This window comes from Triticum aestivum, chromosome 6A, assembly GCF_018294505.1.
Source record: "Triticum aestivum cultivar Chinese Spring chromosome 6A, IWGSC CS RefSeq v2.1, whole genome shotgun sequence".
NCBI classification, from domain to species: Eukaryota; Viridiplantae; Streptophyta; class Magnoliopsida; order Poales; family Poaceae; genus Triticum; species Triticum aestivum.
In genome coordinates this window covers 581361326-581368753 of record NC_057809.1, presented here as the reverse complement: position 1 = coordinate 581368753, position 7428 = coordinate 581361326, and the positions used below count along the sequence as shown (strand labels likewise).

Here is a 7428-nt window from a genome sequence, read left to right as displayed (position 1 = left end):
AAACAGAAGTATTATGGTTTACACTGAAATTCCAGTAAAATTACAATAAAATTAAACTATAAGTTCACATTAACAGTTGAAGAAAATACTATAGTTAACTGCTCTACTGAAGTTTTATAGTGTTAACAATTCCACTACCACTTACAGTGCAACTACTATGTAAATTACACTCTAATAACACTAGAATTAAACTGCAAGAAAAATTCCAGTTATCAATAAATACACACTGGCAGAAAAAAAGAGACCGACCAGGACTAGCCCTTGGTGGCATATTTTTATAGGAAGAAACCTGGGTGGGTAGCATGCACACCCACACAGCTTGCCAACAGAGGATGCTGTACAAAATACATTTCAGGCTACGGACATGGAACTGAAAATTTACAGTCCATAGAACCCCTGAAATTACAGTTAGAGGATGGTGTAATTACCTACTAGTCAAACAGTAAATCAAGGGCATAGCAATAGCAATCCCCAACATCGACAAAAAAACTAGAAATGGTTGTTTTTATGGCAGAAACAACCTGAGCACCCACCGAGCCCGAGAATTGAACCTGGGTGGGTCTCGCGCAGCATGCCAACAGAGTGTCACTCTGTTCTCAGAGTACACACTAGCAGGAAAAGCATTTCAGGCTAGGGACATGAACTCAAAATTTAGTCTCATAAAACCCAAGTATTGTGAGGATGATGTAATTGCCTTAGTCAAACAATAAATCAAGGGCCCAGCTATAACAATCCCCAACATTGACAAGAAAATAGAAACGGTTCCTATAAATGGATGCAATCCCTTCTCACTACACTACTGATTAAGGAACTCAGAACACAAATTCAGACCAAGGATTGACCATTAGCGCCTGCATCCACATCACAAGGGCCAGCAGAATCAAAATTGAATGAAGCCCAATTGTAAATCACTGTAAAATAGCAAAACACTAGATATATAGCCTCTACATGAATAGTCTCTACATGAATACTTAGCCTCGATGGTCCCCAAGAGATAGTACAGTAAGTGATACAAGATACTGCATATATAAACTCCTCTCAGTAGCATGCGATAAGCCAAGAGATAAGCACAGTCCAAGCGAAGATGTGCAGGAACCTGAGCCAGGGACGCCTGACTTCAATTCCCTCCAGGAGCGCGAAAGTGGCGGCGGCGACCAGGTAGGAGACCACAGGTACGGCAAACACAAACCACTGCATTGGACCCGTCAGGTTGACGCAGACGGACTGGGACACCAAGAGATGTGCGATGTAGAACATAAGGTAACGCCTATTATCTTCCCCTACTAATAAAGCAAATAGTGCTTCTGGTCGTACGTCATTAGAATTACCCCTGAAGTTGATACAAATTACCCACTATGCCACCCATAAGTAAACAAAACGGTTCAGTTTTTCTCAAAGTTGCGCTGGATTTGGTTCTTATTAAGTGATATCCTCATGTAACCAAACGGAAGGTGTAGCGCGGTGGCTAATGCTTTAATCCTCCAGGTAAGAGACCTGTGTTCGATCCCAGGCTCCACCACATTTTCTCTGTTTTTTGCGAACCCTCCCCCGCGTTAATGGGCCGGCCTAGGCGTCTGTTTTTTTTTCAGCTTGCAATTTGCTTGTTCGTTTCTCATTTCTGTTTTGTGATTTTCCTTCTATACATTAATTATTAGGGATTTTCAAAAATTCAAAAGGTTGCGAATTTTGTTAAGAAATAAAACATTGGTGAATTCAAAAATGTTCTCGAAAGCATAAAATGTTCTTGATTTAAAAAACTCCTGTTTTTTATTTCTTTTTTGCCTTTTTTTCTCATATCCGTTTTTGTTTTCTCGTCTTTAAATTAATTCGGGATTTCAAAATTTTAAAAGATTGTGAGTTTTGCTTTTTTTTTGAGAAATCATAAAATTTCTGTGAATTCAGAAAATGGTCGGGAAATCAAAATGTTCGCAATTTTTAGAAAATTGTTTGCATGTCATAAAGAAATTCTCGATTTCTAAAAATATGTTCATGAAATAAAATAATGTTCATGATTCTTAGAAAATGCTTGTGTATTCAACACGCTTTTGGGAACTGGAAAAAATGACCATGAAATTTTAGAAAAGGATCAAAAAAATTCAAACAGATCCATTGAAACAGATATGTAAATAACGAACAAAACAAACCATAGATCCGGAGAAGTTATTTTATTATTTTATTTAGTTCATCGCACACCGGGTAAAAAAAGGATTTATGTGTTCTTTACAACGTTGATCCCCAAAAAAATGACACATTTTTCAATGGGTTAGTTTTTGTAAGCTATATGAAATGACTAAATGTCTAATTTACTTCCATACATATCTATGTTTATTGTGGTACTATAGTTTTACAGGTCATGAAAAACACCACGACGCTAGCTAAAGTCGAGACACATCATTCATCATTCTACCTTAGGCAGGATCTATCAATACAGTTTGCTCAGCCAAAAAACATTTTGTTGTGACGCCTTAGGAAATAAAGTCGTCATGAGACCATCACATTTTCAGTTTTTGAAATGACTTTTTAAAAGTCTCTTATCTCATCATGACATGATTTTGATGTACTTTATGAAGTGATATTTTAAAAGTCTGTATCTCATCCTTGCATAATTTGCATAATCTGATTTATTTTTCTCCCGTGGCAACGCACGGGCCTATTTGCTAGTCATGAAAAAGTCCGCGACCCTGAGCTGCACAAGGATTCAGTTGATTACTACTGTACCTCTCTAGCCTAATCCTAGTAACGAATCTGCACAGGCTAAGTCAACTTACAAATGTAATCCATGAGTCCTCGTGGCCTTGGGGTAGCACGGCATGCTCCGGGTTCGCGTCCGCGTCCGCATCTGCCTCCATCTGTTAGTGCGGTGGTGAGACGGAATTGAGAGAGTTGTGCTCCTGGGGACCAACGGAGAGGTCAAAAGAGAGTTACCTCGCACGTCAGGCCGAAGAGGTCAAGCTCCGGCGAAGGTGGCCGGTCCCGTCTCCCTATCGCCCGCCGCCGCCGCCGCAGAGGAGAAAAAAGAGGTGAAATGTCGGGACGGCTTGGGGATTAAATAGGACTAGAGAGGAGTAGCCTAGGGTTTAGGCGTTTAGCCCTGAAGGGCCTACCGGCCCATTTAGTCCCGTGAGCATGCGCCTCCTAATCAACGCGTAGGGCGCGGGGTTGCTGTCAAAATAAAACGCGTACGGCGCGGTGAGGCGAGCAAAACATGCCGGCGACTATGCCGGCCTTCTCTCTCTCTAAAAAAAACAACTATGCCAGCCGAAGGATGCGATGATAGCAGAACGATTTTTTTCCTAAAAAACCAGAGCGATTTTTCAGCCTTTTTAATTTTTTGTTGGTTTTGAATTGCAATACTCTCTAATAATTAATAGATGTTTTTAAATTTGAAAAATGTTCACGTATCTAAAAAATGTGCATAAATTCAAGAATATGTTCGCGAATACAAAAAAATGTTCGTGAATTCAATTTTCATGAAATGAAAAAATATTTGTCAATAAAAACATAAAAAACATGTATTAAAAATGATCACGAATTCAAAAAACAATTCATCGATACATAAAATGTTCATACATTTTAAAAAATGTTTACGAATCTAGAAAAATCTTATTGAGCTCAATTTTTTTTGTGAATCCAAAAAATGTTTGCGGTGGCCCCTTTGTTGGCACGAGTGCGAGTGACTTGGGTTAGCGGGGATGGGGTGAGTCCATTGGCTGGTAAGCCTATGATGCTCACTCCGATGGGTATAAGCATGTGTTCGCCTTGGCTTTGTAGTGTGTGGTGTCGCTCTTTTTACACGACTTTCGCATGGTCTTTCGCAATTTTGGGCTTGTGTCCACGTGCATGACTTTGTGTTTATCCTCTTGTTGTAACCGACATAGGTAACCCTAGTATCTCTGGTGTCTATATAAATCAGAGGAGTTTAGTCCGTAGGGGTCAGAACAACAACCATCATCCTACTAGCCTAGGGTTCAGTTCATCTGATCTTGTGGTAGATCGACTCTGTAATCTCCATACACACAAGCAATATAATCGAGCAGGACATAGGGTTTTACCTCTTAGAGAGAGCCTGAATCTGGGTAAACATCGTGTCACTTGTTCCCCATTGATCCAAGATTCACAGCTCGGGACCCCTACCCGAGATCCGCCGATTTTAACACCGATATTGGTGCTTTCATTGAGAGTTCTGCTATTGGATCGCCAAGGGATCGATGGCTCGCCTGATCATCGGTGATGGCATCAACACCGGGGACATCATCGTCCCCGGCCAGCCTTTTGCGTTCAGCAGCATCGTTCTGCATGCCAACTCAACCGGTCATCTCAATCAGGTTGACAACTTCGCCTTGAGTGCCACATCAGGTTCGGTAACCTGGAGTACGTCGCTAATGCTCGGGGCAATTTGATCTTCACTGGCTTCTCGGCCTCATATGAGGCGCCCGAAAATCTTGGAGCCTCGACCTCAGGGTCTTCCCTCGGCCCGATCGTTGGATCGGCCGTCGGCTCGCATCCGGCCTCAAGCCCGGATGCAACCACTGCATCCGGAGATCAGGAGTCATCCCTGGCCGGACTCGCTCTCCCCACCGCAAATCAGGCCTCGAGCCTCGACGCAAGTTCAGTATCCGCGGACCAGGAATCGATCCCGGCCGGATTTACCCTCCTTACTATGGACCTGGCTTCGAGCCTTGGCGCTAGTTCGACATCCGAAGACCGCGAGTCAATCCTGGTCGGATTCGCCCCTCGCCACAACATCACAACGGAGGTTGACTCCGAAGAGATCTCACACGCCAATCCGGCTAGTCTCGCCCTGTTAAACGAGGTGCTAGATCGGATCGAATGATGACTATCATAGATGGATCATCCTCGGCCCGCGCCCAGATGGGCCTTGAGGAAAGCCACGGGGAATTTTACATCCCACGCACCACCCACTTAGTAGCCATTGTCGAGTACTTAACCGACATGCTGGACTACGCCTCCGAAGATGCCGAAGATATAAACGACGATATCAAATCAACAGTCCCCACTGACGCTAATACCCCCGCCACCGGCCGATGGACGGCCACCTCCACCTATGATGTCTATATGGTGGATACCCCCAAGGACAACAACAATGGTGCTAACAACAGCGATGGCACCCCTATAAGAGACAGCAACAAGCCCGGAGAAGAGCTGGCCAAATGCCGATGGTAGCGTCGACGATCCAGTGGACGCAGGAGCAGGGAAACCAACACGGGCACCAGGGAGGACGAGACCCCGAACAACATCGAAGACCTCAGCGACCCCATCCTCGAGCAACAGCTTGATGGCTCGGAGGAACATGAGGATGAGTTTAATCCCAAAGACCTCAATGACTCCGAGGATAGTAACTACCTTCCTCTCTCCGAAGAGGAGGTTAGCCTCGGAGTCGAGGACTTCATAGTCCCTGAGGACCCACTCGACCAAGAGCGGTTTAAACGGCAACTTATTGCCACCGCAAGAAGCTTAAATAAGAAGAAGAAGCAGCTCAAGGCTGAACAAGACACCCTCAACAAGAGATGGACAAAAGTCCTGGTAGCTGAAGAAGGGCACGCCTATGAGCACCAAAATAAAAGCTACCCAAAGCGGAAGCTGTTACCTCAGTTCGACAACGAGGCTCTTGAGCCCGTACCAGCTAGACGAACTCAGGGCAACCAGCCCGACCGCCTCCCTCGAGGACAGGACATGCCGGCTGGAGAGGCCGAATACCCACCCGTTCCCCCTCGCCAAAAGGGCAAGGAGGCAGCACAGACAAAATATCAATACGATCTGTGACATGACCTGGCCGCTAGAGCAGGTCAGTCAAGATCAATCTATGGATCCATAGGATACCCTCCCGATAGACGAGATGGGTACCAAGCATGGCTGGACCGAAATGATAGAGCCCGGGAGTAACACCGGGCCCGGATGGAAGTTGAGCTCCGTCGTGCCCGAGTAAGGGGCGCTACTCACCCAATGTGCTTCACTGATGAGGTGATGCAACACCAATTCCCAGAAGGGTTTAAACCCGTAAACATCGAGCCATATGATGGGACTACAGACCCGGCCATGTGGATCGAAGACTTTCTTCTCCACATTCATATGGATCGAGGAGATGACCTCCACGCCATCAAATATCTGAAGGAAATATGCCCTAGAGGCAATAATAAAGTTGTTATTTATATTTCCTTATATCATGATAAATGTTTATTATTCATGCTAGAATTGTATTAACCGTAAACTTAGTACATGTGTGAATACATAGACTAACAGAGTGTCCCTAGTATGCCTCTACTTAACTAGCTCGATAATCAAAGATGGTTAAGTTTCCTAGCCATAGACATGTGTTGTCATTTGATGAACGGGATCACATCATTAGAGAATGATGTGATGGACAAGACCCATCCGTTAGCTTAGCACTATGATCATTTAGTTTATTGTTATTGCTTTCTTCCTGACTTATACATGTTCCTATGACTATGAGATTATGCAACTCCCGAATACCGGAGGAACACTTAGTGTGCTATCAAACGTCACAATGTAACTGTGTGATTATAGAGATGCTCTACAGGTGTCTCCAATGGTGTTTGTTGAGTTGGCGAAGATCGAGATTAGGATTTGTCACTCCATGTATCGGTGAGGTATCTCTAGGCCCTCTCGGTAATGCTCATCACTATAAGCCTTGCAAGCAATGTGACTAATGAGTTAGTTGCGGGATGATGCATTACAAAATGAGTAAAGAGACTTGCCAGTAACGAGATTGAACTAGGTATGATGATACCGACGATCGAATCTCGGGCAAGTAACATACCGATGACAAAGGGAACAACGTATGTTGTTATGCGGTTTGACCGATAAAGATCTTCGTAGAATATGTAGGAGCCAATATGAGCATCCAGGTTCCGCTATTGGTTATTGACCGGAAATGTGTCTCGGTCATGTCTACATAGTTCTTGAACCCGTAGGGTCCGCACGCTTAACGTTCGATGATGATTTGTATTATGAGTTTATGTGATTTGATGAACCGAAGTTTGTTCGGAGTCCCAGATGAGATCATGGACATGACGAGGAGTCTCGAAATGGTCGAGACATAAAGATTGATATATTGGAAGGCTATATTCGGACATCGGAATGGTTCCGGAGAAGTTCGGGTATTTTCCAGAGTACTGGGAGGTTACAAGAACCGCCCGGAAGAAGTTATGGGTCTTATGGGCCATAACAGGGAAGCACACCAGCCCACAAGGGGCTGGTGCGCCCCCCTTGGGCAGGAGGCCGATTAGGACTAGGAGAAGGGGGTCGGCCCCCCTTTCCTTCTCCTTCTCCTTTCCCATTTCCTACTCCGTGTGGGAGGTGGAATCCTACTAGGACTAGGGAGTCCTAGTAGGACTCCACACCTTGGCGCGCCCCCCTAGGGCCGGTTGCCTCTCCCTCTCACTCCTT

The 7428-nt window shown here is 44.7% G+C and overlaps 1 long non-coding RNA gene across 1 annotated transcript; it reads right to left on the bottom strand.

Moving 5' to 3' along the window:
* Positions 1 to 891: 891 nt before the first annotated feature.
* LOC123128678 (uncharacterized) lies at positions 892 to 3074 on the bottom strand. The gene is made up of 3 exons (XR_006463383.1): positions 2926 to 3074; positions 2769 to 2849; positions 892 to 1224 (listed from the first exon to the last, which is right to left on the bottom strand). It is a non-coding gene; the product is annotated as an uncharacterized lncRNA (long non-coding RNA).
* Between the last annotated feature and the right edge of the window lie 4354 nt (positions 3075 to 7428).